A 15,013-nucleotide genomic window follows, 5' to 3' on the forward strand; every position below is an offset into this window, starting at 1 on the left:
AAACCAGAAAAAGACACACACACTTACTTTTCTGTGGTGTTTTCTAAACAAGTGGGGGCAATCTGGTTCAATGTTTTTGATCCATTGTTCCTGAAAGGTATTTTCATAGTTTTTAATAAGCCCCTTAAATGTCAGACCAATACTTATAAACAGGGCTCAACAAATTATGGCCTATGGCGAGTAGATTGTAACCCGGAAGAGCCTGGTTCGGCGAGCCCTTTCTTCATTTATTTTGCACCTTGCAATCCTTTAGCTTTTCTTTATGGATTTCAATTGCAATGAAAACTTGCATGTCTTTTAAATTAAATATCTTGCACACAGTTTTCTCTGTTTTAGCAAATTAACATGAGTGTTCACTGTACTTCATTCAGTGCTGCTGTTAAACTAACCTTGATTCTTTAGTTTTTTGTGGCCAAGGAATACTGTGTTCTATTAGATAATTTGCATTCTCTAGCAATTATTAACATAAGTAGGTTGTAGCTACAATAAACTACAATAAAGTAGGCTTTTTTAAATGAGCTATTGAATACCCTGTCCAATACATATGAAAGATGTATATTTCATTATATATCTATGTTGTGTAAAACCTCTTCTCCTCCCCTCCCCCCTTCCTGTGGGACGACAGAGTAATATCATTACGTCACTCTGTATCCCACTGTTTGAGGACTGGAAAAGCTGCCTGGTAGCCCAACCTTGGCAAATTCTACCTTCCATGGGTCCTGCCTGCTCAGTCCTGGCGCAGCCTTTTGGGTGGCCTGTCTCCCAGCCCAGGGGCTGCTTTGGTTGGTGCGAGGCCTGGGGCTTAGGAGAAGCACAGGGTGAGGGCCCCGCCATCGCCCCAGTCGCCCACTGCTCTATCCTCCGTGGTGCTCTGAGTGGCCACGTCCTGAGCCCAGTGCTGAGCCATCCCGGTGAGACCCAAGTTCCCTCCTGCCCAGCTACACGTGGGGCTGCAGCAGTGAGCGGTGCTTCTAAAAGGTGGGAAAGGATGCTTTACCAGCACAAATTTGTCTCTCCCTTCTACATTTTAGGGACATATACCTTTACCCAATTCCTAGAGCCCAAGGTGCAACCATGTTCATTTACACACCCACCCATACCTGCGTCCTAGGGCTCAGGGAGTAAGTTCCTGTGGGTTTGCAGAATCTTTTGCCACTGAAAGAGCCTTACACAGTAATATTCTTATTCTCTATTTATTGAAAATTCCAATGCAAGCAGAATACACATGCTAAACACACAGTGTCATGCTCCCCAATCCTGATCAAGGCAGACAGACTTCCCCTGTTGGCCAGACATAGTTCATCTCTCTGGATCTTCTCTACCTGACTGTGATGTGCAGACGCTGAGTCCTGGCAGCTCTGGTCTTAGGCTGTGTCTTGGAGGTGAGTTCTTCTTCTGGGTCTTTCCTCCTTCTTGGTGTTCCTTTATTTCTTTTTCATTTACTTCTTTCTTTTTGCAGATCCAATGTCTTTGGACTTCTCACCTGTTTTTGTGCTCTGGTTACTACACTACTTGCCGCCTCTTCTTCCTCACTTTGTGTTAACAGGGCCCCTTGTTTGGCTAAAGCATCTGCTCTGTTATTCCAAAATCCTTCCTTACTCCCTGGCTTCTCATGTGCTTTCATATATGTCTCCTTTTCTGCCCATTAGTAGGATTGCCACTTGCTCCCAGTACTGTGCAGGGGCTACTGGGGTGCCTAGCAGCCCTGGCCAGAGTGGTCCGGGCCCCCTTTGTCTGGCACTGCAGCCTCGCCCTCCCTCCTGTTGCTCTCAGTTGGAGCATTAGGCTGGTTTCCCACTGCGGGGAGCGAGAAAGCCCCGAGTCTTGCTGCCCAGCGAAGAAGCACTCCCCCTTGTAGGCTGGGGGTAACAGCAGCGTGCAGGCATGCTGGCTGGAGCCTTTCCCTGTGCTCCCATTGACCGAAATCCGTCTAATGGGAGTAGTGAGAAGCCATGCTGAAGACCAGTAAGTTCCCCCCAGCCCACTCCTGTATCCTTTTGCCCTGGGCAGACACCCTGCCTTCAGCCCACTCCTGCACCCTATCTCCCCCACATAGACCTTGCAACCTTAGCCCCTTCTGCACCCTGCCTCCTGCCCAGATCCTGCACCCCTATCCCAATCATTGGCAGCTCTGTCCCACACACTGAACACCTCATTTTTGGCCCCACCACAGAGCCCTCAAAAATCCACTAACCCTGGAACTCCAGAAGAGTTAACATACCCTGAGACCTTGAACCTCAGTACTCTTTCCCACTCTCCCCATGGGGCTGGAGCACCAGAGGAGTGAGGTGTTTCATTTGGGGGCCACATTGGGGAGGGGGCCTGGAGGTCCACAACTGATTTTTCTGGGGGTCAGTGTCCCCCTTCCCCGAAAACGTTTTCCCACTTCAGCCATTAATAAAGACAATGTTGAACACTTTTTGTGTTGGATGTAATATTTTATTTAAAATTAAGCCTGGCCAATGAGGCTCCAGTTGGGGTCCTAGCCTGCATCTGTCTGCAGCATCTTGTTCTCAGTCTCAATCCTGGGGCAGGCTACATGGTCCACCCCCGATCTTGTCACAGAAAGGACTGCTAGCAGCCCCCCCCCCCCCCCTCCTCCTATGGCATGGGTAGCAGGAGAGGCCAAAATCCAGCTGCAGTGGACAGAGGGGAGTTGGCGAATAGGGGCCATAGCCCCCTAGTTTATTTAATCAATATAATTTAAAAATCAGCATTTGCCATTACATTGGGAGGAAGGAAGGGTGTTGGGTGAGACTTCTCATTCTAGTCACAATTAATATGGTTATACATACAGTAAATTAGCAAAGTTAGCACTAACTGGTTTTCTATCCATGTTTAGCTTTTCTTAGTGTAAACAATGCCTATTTCAGCAAATATTTATTGACGGTCACGCACTGAAGCAAAATGCATTTATAAAGTCTCAATCTTTTTCTCCTTGTTCATTTACACTTACTTGAAAAAATTCAGGCATCATGAAAACACCATTCCATGAAAGCTTATAAACTTTTTCAAGAGAGATAATCGTGCATTCTCTCATTTTGTCCATTGTAAAACACACCTTTTTCTAGGGCTGTCAAGTGATTAACAGCACAATTAATCACAATTCATTTTTTTAAACAATAATAGAATACCATTTACTTGCCTTTTATTTAAATATTTTGGATGTTTTCTACATTTTCAAAAAAAAATTTCTTCAGTGTTTATTATCAGCATTTGCAGTGTAAAAAAACAAAAACATTGTATTTTTCAGTTCTTCTACCTAGGGATGTTAATGGTTAACTAGTCAGCCTCACTCTTAATGAGAGAGGCTTACCAGTTACAGTTAATCTGTAAGGGCTGGCGTAGCCCTCCGCTTGCAATGGACAGGGGGCTGCTGTAGTTTTGTTGCATCTGCTGCAGGCAGGGGTGCTCTAACCCAGCCAGAGCAGACCCTGTCTGTGGCTGGGAGGGGGGGGGGGACTCCAACCCAGCAAGGTTGGAGCAGGTACCATCCCACCCCTGTTTAATCAGCCACTTGGCCTGAACATTTAATTGGTTGACCAATTAAGAAGGGTTTTACATCCCTACATATAACACAAGTACTCTAGCACAATCTCTGCCATAAAGTTGAACTTACAAATGTAGAATTTTGTACAAAATATAATAGCACTCACAAACAAGTTGTAAAACTTCAGCGTACAAGTCCACTCAGTTCTACTTCTTGTTCAGCCAATTACTGAGACAAAGAAGTTTGCAAGAGATAATGCTGCTCACTGCTTCTTGACAGTTTCACCTGAAACATGCTTGTTCATGCTTCAGTCACTATTCCAAAGAGTATACGTCCATGTTGACGATGGGTTCTGCTAGGTAACAATCCAAAGTAGCGTGGACTAATGCGTGTTCCTTTTTGGCATCTGACTCAGATGCCACCAGAAAAAGGGTTTTGTGCTTCGTTTTGTATTTTTGTGGTTCAAGTTATGTAGTCTCTACATTAATTTAGCTGTTATAAGTCTTAAAAGAGCATGCTCCATACCTCATCCTTCTCATATTTTGGAATTCACGTTGGATGCTTGGTTCAAGTGCTGTAGTGCTCTTTAGAAATCTCATATTTGTACCTTTTGCTTTTTGTCAAATCTGCACTGTTTTAAAAATGTGCTGGGTCATTATCCGAGACTGCTATAGCATGAAATATATAGTAAAATGCAGATAAAACAGACCAGGAGGCATGCAGTTCTCTCCCAAGTTCATTCACAAATTTAATTAATATATTTTCTTAATGAGGGTCATAATCAGAGAAGCATGTCCTCTGCCATGGGCCGAAGCATGAAGGGACATATGAATGTGTAGCATAATTGGAATGTAAATACTTTGATTTCAGGACATATTATAAATAAGTTGCCAGCATTATCTTCTGTAAAGGTAAACAAGCCAGTTTGTCATGGGGATGGGCTGAGCAATAAGTAGGACCAAGTGTATCTGCACGTGCTAAAGTTTTACATTGTTTTGTTTTTGAATGCAGCTGTACAACAAAATCTATATTTATAAATTGCACTTTCACCATAAAGAATATTAGAGATTAATTGAAAAATGCTCGTCATGTTTATAGTGCATATATTTGTATTAAAAGCAGTATAGGTGAGTATACTACACTTGGCATTATGTTGTAATTGAAATTTCTAGATGTAGAAATGTAGAAAAACATCCAAAATAGTGAATATATTACAATTGGTATTGTTTAATGGTGCTATTAAAATTGATTTTTCATTATAATTTTTAATCACACGAGTTAACTAATTAATCAACAAGACTAATTTTTTTCATAAGTTACCAAACTAAATAGAATCACAGAATACTAGAACTGGAAGGGACCCCAAGAGATCATTAAGTCCAGGCCCCTGCCAGATTTGGCCTGCCTAGGGCTTTGATCTGGTCTGTGAGGCAGTTCCGGGCCCCGCCCCCTAATGCAGGGGTTAGCAACCTGTGGCACGTGTGCCGCAGCAACACTGGGGAGGGAGCTCAGCCTCACCCCTCCTCCACTGCACGGCTGCTGGAGAGCACTCCCTCCTCCCTGCAGCAGGTTAGGCCGTGGCGGGAGGAGGCAGTGCTGGGGCTAAGGCACCTCAGCAGGGACCAGAGGTGCTGGACATGTGGTCTGTAGCCGGCCCCAGAGGCTGGAGGTGCCACTACCGTGGCCATGTGGTCCAGGCTTGTGTGGCCGTGACGGCAGCACAACCACATGACCACTGTGGCAGCAGCACCTCCGGCCTCCGGGGCTAGCCCTGCACCACATGGCTGCAGCCATTGCTACAGCCGTTGCTGCAAGGGGGCACAAAGCCAGGCAAAGTCTCCTCTCATGGCCAGACCTTTACCCCCATCCCAATCTTCTCACTTACCTCTCCCCCCAAGACCCGGCGCTCTTAGCTTGCTCTGACTCCCTCCCTTGTTCCTGTGCCCTTCATCTGGACAGACACCCTACTCCCAGCCTGCTTCTGCACCCCACCTCCCTCCCAGATCCTGCACCCCATTCCTATCCTACTTGCTGGCTGCCCTGTCTCGCACACTGCACCCTTCATTTTTGTCCCTACCCTGGAGCCTAAGAAGGTCCATAAAATCCACTAACTCCAGAACCCCAGAAAATTAAATCTGGTCTATGGGACGCCATGAATCTCTGTCCCTCCTTCCCTTTCCTTCACCCATGAGGCGGGGGCACCAGAGGAGTGAGGTGTCTCAGTTGGGGCCACATCAGTGAACATTGGGGTTTTGGGGGGGTTTTTTGCTTCTCACTTCTCAACTGATTTTTCTGTGGGTCAGTGACCCCCGAACCAAAAAGGTTTCCCCGCCCCTGCCATAAATAAAGAAAACATTTAAACCTTTTGTGTTGGAAATAAATTAAAATTTTATTTTATTTAAAATGAAGTTTGATGAGTTAACCGGAGAGAGTTAAAATGCTTAATTTTTTATAATTTAAATTAAACCATTCTTACTAGCTGCAGCTGGTTCAGAAAATAAGGTCACCGTCCCTTGCCTGCACTTGCCTCCCCTCTCTGCTCCTGCCCCCAGCACACTTACTCTAAAAGGGTAAGTTCTGCATCTTTATTTTTTAATGAAGCTGCTGTAAGAAGGACTTTTATTGACTTTCAAAAGTATCACTGGCCCTTGGACCCATACAGAATGGCGAATAAGTCATATCTTGGCACTCCATCTCTGAAAGGTTTCTGACCCTTGCCCTACTGTGTTGACTGGGAGCAGGAGATGCATGAGCCCTTTTGCTTGCTGCTATTTAAAGGGCTCGCATTTGCTGGGCGGCTGCGTTGCATGGCAGCCACCCAACAGGCACGTGTCCTTTAAACTGAAGAAACTGAAAGGGCTTGAAGCTCTCAGTCCTGGTGGCCCATTGGTTGGGAGCTGCCTGGGAGGTGCCAGCCTTTCAACTGCTTCTATTCAAAGGGCTTGTGTCTGCCAGGAGGCTGCCAGGCAACAGGTCTAGCAGTGGGGTCAGGAGCTAGCAGCTATGTTATGTGAAGTCTAAGCCTCTACTCCAAACAACTCTGGGAGGATGCTAGCCTCCAGAAGCCTCCCATCTGCTTCAGGTCCCTTCCACTGGCCAGAAGTCAGAGGGCAGGGACCCCAGGCCAAGAAAAGCTCCTGGCAGGGTAGTTCTCAACCCCAGCCCTTCTGCCTGAGACCACACCCCTTCCGGGTCGGCCTGCGGCCACTTCCAAAATTTGTGAAGTGCCCCCCCCCTTCCAAAAGTATAGCCCACCCCGATCTCAGTCATCCCTGAGGGATGCCTATCCAACCTGCTCTTACATATCTCCAGTGATGGAGATTCTACAACCCCACCCCTAGGCAGTTTGTTTCAGTGTTTAACCACCCCGACAGGAAGTTTTTCCTAATGTCCAACCTAAATCTCTGTTGCTGCAATTTAAGTCCATTACTTCTTGTCCTAGCCTCAGAGGTCAAGGAGAACAGTTTTTCTTCTTCCTCCTTGTAACATCCTTTTAAGTACTTGAAAACTGCTATCATGTTCCCTCTCACTCTTCTGTTTTCTAAACTAAACAAACCCAATTCTTTCAGTCTTCCCTCATAGGTCACATTCTGTAGACCATTCATCATTTTTTTGTTGCTTTTCAATGGGTCTTCTCCAATTACTCCATGTCTTTCTTGAAATGTTGGGCCCAAAACTGGAGACAATACTCGAACTGAAGCCTACCTAATCAGTGCAGAGTAGCGCAGAAGAATGACTTCTTGTGTTTGCTTACAACACTCCTGTTATTGTATCCCAAAATCATGTTTGCTTTTTTTGCAGCAGTGTTACACTGTTGACTTGCATCCCTATCCACAAGCTAAATATAAGCGACTAGTTGAGTAGCAAGTCACTATTGAACTACTCTTCCCCTCCCCGGCTCCTACTATATTTAAACTGCACAGCTGCGGCAGGGCCCCTTATCGACTAATTGTATATTCAGTGTAAATTATATCGCGTACACGATTAGTCAATTACTCACTTCTTAACATCCTTACTTGTGGTCCACTATGACCCCTAGATTCCTTTCTTATGTACTCCTTCCTAGACAGTCTCTTCCCATTCTGTATGTGTAAAACTGATTGTTCCTTCCTAAGTGGAGTACTTTGCATTTGTCCTTATTACCTCAGACTATTCTCCAGTTTGTCCAGCTCATTTTAAATTATGACCCTATCCTCTAAAACACGTGCAATTCCTCTCAGATTGGTATCATCTGCAAACTTTATAAGCATACTCTCTATACCAATATCTAAATTGTTGATGAAGATATTAAACAGAACCAGTCTCAAAACAGACCCCTGCGGAACCCCACTTGTTATGCCCTTCCAGCATGACTGTGAACCATTAATAACTACTCTCACAATGGTTATCCAGTCAGTTATTCACCCACCTTATAGTGCTCCATCTAGATTGTATTTCCCTAGTTTATTGATAAGGTCATGCGACACCATATCAAATGCTTTACTGAAATCCCTTATCCACAAGACTTGTTATCCTATCAAAGAAAGCTATCAGATTGGTTTGACAAGATCTGTTCTTTACAATCCATACTGGCTGTTTCCTATCGCCTTATCTTCTAGATGTTTGCACACAAATCCCTTAATTACTTGCTCCATTATCTTCCCTGGCACAGAAGTTAAACTGACTGGTCTGTAGTTTCCTGGGTTGTTTTTATTTCCCTCTTCCTATAGATGGGCACTATATTTGCCTTTTTCCAGTCTTCTGGGATCTCTCCCAACTTCCATAACTTTTCAAAGATGATAGCTAAGGCTCAGATACTTCCTATCAGCTCCTTGAGTATTTTGGGATGCTTTTCATCAGGCCCTGGTGACTTGAAAACATCTAACTTTTCTGAGCAATTTTTAACTTTGTTATTTTTTTATTTTGACCTCTAAGCCTACCCCATTTCCACTAGCATTCACTATTTTAGGCATCCCATCACCATCAATCTTGGTAAAAACCAAAATGAAGTCATTAACCACCTCTGCTATTTCCAAGTTTCCTGTTGTTTCTCCCTCTTCAGTGAGCAATGGGCCTACCCTGTCTTTGGTTTTCCTCTTCTACTATGTTTGTAGAATGTCATCTTGTTACCCTTTATGCCTCTAGCTAGATTGATCTTGTTTTGTGTCTTTGCCTTTCTAATCTTGCCCCTGCATACCTGTATTGTTTGCTTATATTCATCCTTTGTAATTTTATCTAGTTTCAACTTTTTATTATTCCTGTTTGATGTGTAGATCATGTAAGATCTCCTGGATAAGCCAAGGTGGTCTCTTGCCATACTTTCTATCTTTCCTACGTAGTGGTATAGCTTGCTTTTGGGTCCTTAATAATGTGCCTTTGAAAAACTGCCAACTGTCTTCCGTTGTTTTTCTTCTTAGTCTTGCTTACCATGGGACTTTATCTACCAGTTCGTTGAGTTTACTAAAATCTGCTTTCATGAAAATCCATTGTCTCTATTTTTCTCCCTTCTACCATTCCTTAGAATCATGAATTCTGATTTCATGATCACTTTCACCCAAACTGCCTTCTCTTTTCAAATTCTCAACCAGTTTCTCCTTATTTGTTAAAATCAAATCTAGAACAGCTTCCCCTTTATTAGCTTTCTCAATCTCCTGAAATAAAAAATTGTCTCCAATGCGGTCCAAGAATTTATTGGATAATTTGTGCCCTGCTGTGTTAGTTTCCCAACTTGTATCTGGATAGTTGAAACTCCTCATCAACACCAAATCCTGTGCTTTGGGTGATTTTGTTAGTTGTTTAAAAAAAGCCTCGTTCTCACCTCTTTTGCCTGAGTAGGTGGTCTATAGTAGACCCCTAGCATGATATCACCCTTATTTTTTACCCCTTTTAACCTAACCCAGAGACTCTCATCAAGTCTGTCTTCTATGTTCGTCTCCACCTCGGTCCAAGTGTGTACATTTTTAATATATAAGACATCTCCCTTTTTCTCTGCATATTGTTCCTATGCAAGCTGTACCTTTCTATTACCAGTATTCTAGTCGTGTGTATTATCGCACCAAGTCTCTATACATGGACTCAGTTTTATATCAACTAGAAAAAAAAATCAGTTTTGTTTAGTGTTGCCTTCAATCTTTTTCATAGGAAAGCTACATCTATCTAAAGTTTTATCTGACTTTGACAGTTACAACTGAGAAGTCTGTACATATATGGCTTAGCAGTATTTCACACTACCATAAGAAAATGAAAAGAACTGATGTCAGACAAAGATTGAACCAGTTTCCAGTAGGGATGTCTAAGTGTAACCATTTATACGGTTAACCAATCAGCCTGTGTACACTGTTACACACAGCCTTCTCCCTCCTCTCGCCCTGGCACTGCTGAGGCAACGGGGACAGGAGCAGAAGGGAGTCAGTACAAGCTGGGGGAGGAGAGGCAGGAATTAACGGCCATCCCACTGTGCAAACATGTAAACGTTGAATTTTTTTTACTAGTTACATGTTTATTTGCATAATGATTTTTGTCATCCTTAGTCTGCAGTGATATTAGCATCATTTATTTATACATTGTCTTCTGAGGATTGCTATATTCAAGCTCAATTTGCTGCTGAGCTGGTATATGTACCATGGAACCATAAACAAATTCTGATGCTTTTAGTCTTTTTGACATGAATCTGGTTTCCTAAATTTTAAATGTTACATGTCTCATAGTAGTCATGTCTCACATATTAAACCTTTTCCAATGAAGGCACACTTAGGAACAGTAAGGAACATATGTCCATGTTACAGGCAACTTTTAGTGTTACCTTCTGTCTGCTCAGTTTTATCTGAAGACACAGTTCAGTCTTTCTCCTAATTGACATCCCTTAGTGATGATTTACAATTAGCAGTATGTTTGTAAGTTTTAGTTAGTGACTATAAATGTCTGTGACATATTTTTAGATGCTTAATATAGATATAAAAAATGATTAACATGAATGAATAAATTGTTTGCTTTTGAAATGTTTAGCTTTTTCAATTAACTAACTTCAAATCAAGAAAATCTAGTAAAATATGTTTATAGTAAATTCTTAATGCCTAAAACTAAAGTGTCACTAGTGTCTGTCACTTTTTTTTATACAGAGAAATGGTATTGAAGCCAGTGATCTTAAGAATGCAACAAGGGACATAGTGTTCTCTAACAATTTGTGCAGGACATCCTCAGTCTTATTTCCTTCTCCATCCTTTATGTATCAAGGCTTTTTGATTCTTGAGATGTTGGTCCTCCCTCATCCAGCACCTAATCTTTCCCAAATGAGGGAGTTTCCTGGACCAGGGATGGTCAATTCCAGCCCCTCTGCTGTTGGCCTCTGGGTTCTTCCTGGGGTCCGCCAGCCTCCCAGTTAGGCTCCTCTCACGGCTCCTGGCCCTCCTGCTGGACCTGGCCACCAGGCTCCGCTGCCACTGGAACAGCTGCACTGCTAGCCCCTCAACCATTGGATCAGCTTTGCTTCCAGATCCTCCGCCACTAGACTCCCAGCTGGCTCTTGCTCCTAGTTGTTGGGGCTCTCTGGTTCAGCAACTTCTGTGGTCTTACTAGAGCATGGATTTTGCTGGACTAGAGAGCTTCAATGTGTAAAGCACAGACCAAATTGCTGCATACATCTGTTGAGTATAAATGTTGATCTCCATATCTTTCAGCTGGTTGCATTTTTGACTCTGGTCATCAAAAGAGATTCCTTCAGGATCTAATGCTACAACAGACTATCGTTCCAGCTCTGTTTCACATCACAGCAACAAAGGTATTATTTTTTTACTCCAGTCCTGCTTTTCAGTCCAGGTATGTTTTGGTGCCTCTCTGAAATACCCCAGTACCTGTCTTGTTTTGTGTGTCTGTTTTTGAAACTCATTTCTGTATTGTACTTCCAGTTTGCTTGGCCTGTTAGCATATAAGACAATCTTGTGGACTAAGATGATGAAAGCAAGTAATGGAGAGACTAGCATGCCATTAGGTAATAGATGATTTTGATCTTGGCTGACCAAGAATGTACTCTAGGGATAGTCTGTAACTAAGCGCATGTCTAGACTACATGGCTCCGTCGATGGTAGGCAAAGGGAAATAAAGCCGTTGAAGGAGCCATGTAGTCTAGACGTACCCTAAGAATGCAGCTGTGTTCCTCCTTCCGGGCACAGACAACTGGCTTGTGAGCAATCCTTCTAAGAAGTTTCTGGACCAGAACATGAGGGATCAGATTTTCCTACTGTGCTTTCATCTCACTTAACCAGAAAGCTACAAGAAGGCATTTTTGGTAGCAAGGGCTGCCTTCTCCATGCCCAGGACTGAATGATGTTCAGTAATCGTATTTGCCAGTTACTGGTCCAGACAGGTATGGTTCTTAGCCAAGTTCTGCTGAGCAAGGCTGATGCAATCAGACTGAAAGACTAACCTCTGCTCATTACTTGAAACCACAGCTTCTTGGATGGGGTTTCTGAGCAGGTGCCTTTTGTGCCCCTGCCATTTTATTAGGCATACAGTTTCATGTGGGAAAGGGTTTACTGTGCAGTGTAATCATGCTTCATGTACAACAGCTGCTTGTCGATCTTCACTTACCTAACTTAAGGCTAACTCCACCTACATACAGACCTATCATAAACTAATAGAAAGTTAAAAAACAAAAATAGTCTGATAGCACTTTATAGACTAACAAAACATGTAGATGATATCATGAGCTTTTGTGGGCACAGCCCACTTCTTCAGATGACCAGCTGATGATACTATCTACGTGTTTTGTTAGTCTTTAAAGTGCTACCAGACTCTTTGGGTTTTTTTTTAAGTTTATCCTGTTACAGACTAACTCGGTTATGCCCTGAAGCTAATAGAAAGTTAACCACACTTACCAGGTTGATTCAGGATGTCACACTTTAACACCCACCACTATTTTTAAATCCAAAGTGTTCTGGGATATTAATGTGGCAGCAATAATGATGAATGCTCATTTGAACCAACTGTTTCTTGTCTGCTTGATTTTTTTTTTTTTAAAACATGGAAAGCCATTTTCCTTTTGGGAGTTACTTCAGTTCAGAGTGAGTGAACTTTAAACTTCAGTGATTAACTTATTTTTCAGCAGGCTTTGCATAGATATAGAGGTCCTTTGATTCTTCTCCAGAGGGGTGCTGCAGTTCTCTCTTAAGTAGCCTGTCAGTTTTCTGACAGTCTCTCATCTCTGCTTGTCCATCCCTGTGGGTTCCTTCTCTGTAATTAGTGTTCCCAGATATCTGGTTTTTGACTGGAACACCTGGTCAAAAAAGGACCTTGGCACCTGGGAAACCACATCCCTAGCTGGAGCCCATATCCTCTGCCCCAGCCCGGTGAAAATGAATGAGTGAGTGATGAGGGTTGGGGAGGGAGAGAAGATAGAGTGAGTGGTAGGGGGCCCTTGGAGAAGCTAGCATATTTCATAAGTCTTGTATTAAGGAGCTAAAATCTACAAGTGAGAGTTTTGAAAAAAAGATACCTTCAAAAAACCAAAATTATATGAATAGCTTTCAGAGAGCAAGGAATTTTAATATTCATTTGACAATGATTTCTGTTATAAGATAATTTTGTTTAAATGTTTGCAGTAGTAATTCTTTACATCAGTTGATTTTTTTTTTTTTTTTTTTTTTTTTTTTTTACTGAGCTTGTTTCCCATTCAGAAAAATTTCATGAATCCATTGAAAACACTCACTGTACATCTCCTGGTATTCCAGAAATGGGGCTTAGTACTGAACTAAAACAATCTATAAGCCGCAGATATGGCACTCCCTAAACATAAGGTTGTTGGCCTAAAGTGGTAACACTTGCATGTCCCCACTTCACAAAGTGTTGTTCGCTTACTTATTATCAAAGAATACAATTTCTAATAGCTGCTATGATAAGGATGCTACAATATTATTTGTTGAATCACATGCCAGTGCCAGATTCTCCAGGTCCTGGGCATACAAACAAAAAAGAAATTAAGATCACCACACCAGTCTTCAAGAGAAAATTATTGCTAGATAAGTAAAATGAGCAATGAGGATAAGATTGGCCAACTTTCTGCTACTCTTTCATTCAGAAACTTAATTAGCCCCTCACACTCTCTTCTTTTCTAATTCTGACAAACGCTATGGAAGAAAGTTGGTAGAAATCAGTACGGGTCTTCCAGGAAACAGATAGTATGTGATTTTCTTAAAACAGTTTTTTTTTAAACATTTTTGGAAGTTAGAATATCTGATTTACATTTGGGCCACGTGTAACTTCTTTGATAGATCAGATATTAAATTTGTGTGATGGGGTATTTGGAGTGCTACCTGAACTGTGGAATTGCTGAGCTCTGTCTCACCAACCTGGGGTATCCTCCTGCTGTGATGCTGTGACAAGCTACAAACATCTGGCAGGTGCTGCACTTAATGCAGGTATCCACAGGCAAGGACACCCCTCAGTGTAAGTTTATTATCCAGTCCACCCCTCCCTTGATATGGAAAAGAAACACAAGCTCTTTTGTAAGCAGAGCTCAGCCTTCCTAAGCAGTTTTCACTCAAAACATGTTGTTTTAGGTAAAACTTAAAACAGATGTATTAACTACTGAATGATTTTAAGTAATTATAAGTAATAAGCGAAAAGCTCACTGTTGGTTACCTAAGAATTAATATTAAATTCTCAATCTTCAGTCCTATAAGCTCAACGAAATTTGAATCCAGCAGATCAGCAATAGACAGACTGGAACTGTCCTCCAGCCCAGCCTTCTGCCCCACGTCAAAGTTTTTGTCCTCCAGACACATTCTCGCGTATTGAGTTGTGGGGAGTGATGCCAAGTCATTGTGTCACTTCCCCTCTTTGTAATTTCTTTCAGCTTTTTGAAAAGATCTATACTGGACATGGGAGTCCACCCACATTGGTCAAGCAGTCTCTCTACTGCCGTGGTCCCCAACACGGTGCCCGTGGGCGCCATGGCGCCCGCAGGGGCATTTCTCGGCGCCCGCCAAGTGCTCAGGGCTGGCCTGGCCCTGGGCACGTGGTGCATGCGCGGTGCCAGAGCTGGCCCCGGGCGCGTGGCGCACTGTGAGCGCCGGCCCCGGGGGCACCGCGGATTCACCCCCCGCGGCGCATGGGGGGGGGAGAAAGCGCTAGCGCCAGCCCCGGGCGCTCGGCGCTTGGGGGAGAGAGCGCTGGCCCCGGGCGCTCGGCGCTTGGGGGGGGGGGGGAGAGCGCCGGCCCCGGGCGTGCGGCACTTGAGGGGAGAACGCCGGCCCCGGAATGCGGCTATGGGGGGGCCCTGCCCCCCCGGGCGCCCGGCGGGCGAACGGCCACGCCCCCTGGCGCCCGGCAACCCCAAACCATTGCTCTACTGTCTACTTGCTCTTTCTGAGAAGTCCCTGTTGTATACAGTTCCAGGAATAGCACATTTTTTTTAATAAGCCATTGGGGCATCGGGCTACTCCATTCGTGTACCTGAAAGGCTATGTGTTGGTGTTTGAAACCTCACAACATACTTCAGAATTCACAAATAGCAACACTTCATGATTTTTCATACAGTAATCTCTTATA

The 15,013-nt window shown here is 43.6% G+C and overlaps 1 protein-coding gene across 5 annotated transcripts in view; it reads left to right on the forward strand.

Moving 5' to 3' along the window:
• Window positions 1-15,013, forward strand: part of IRS1 (insulin receptor substrate 1) — a 190,708-nt gene that overhangs the window by 74,533 nt on the left and 101,162 nt on the right. For all 5 annotated transcript variants that reach the window (XR_012906216.2, XR_016350365.1, XR_012906218.2 and 2 more), the window contains exon 3: window positions 11,146-11,246. The gene's annotated coding sequence lies outside the window, so the exon portion shown is untranslated. The remainder of the gene's footprint in view (window positions 1-11,145; window positions 11,247-15,013) is intronic.

The sequence above is a fragment of the Pelodiscus sinensis genome, chromosome 10 (genome assembly GCF_052426305.1).
Source record: "Pelodiscus sinensis isolate ZL-2025 chromosome 10, ASM5242630v1, whole genome shotgun sequence".
Taxonomy (NCBI): Eukaryota; Metazoa; Chordata; order Testudines; family Trionychidae; genus Pelodiscus; species Pelodiscus sinensis.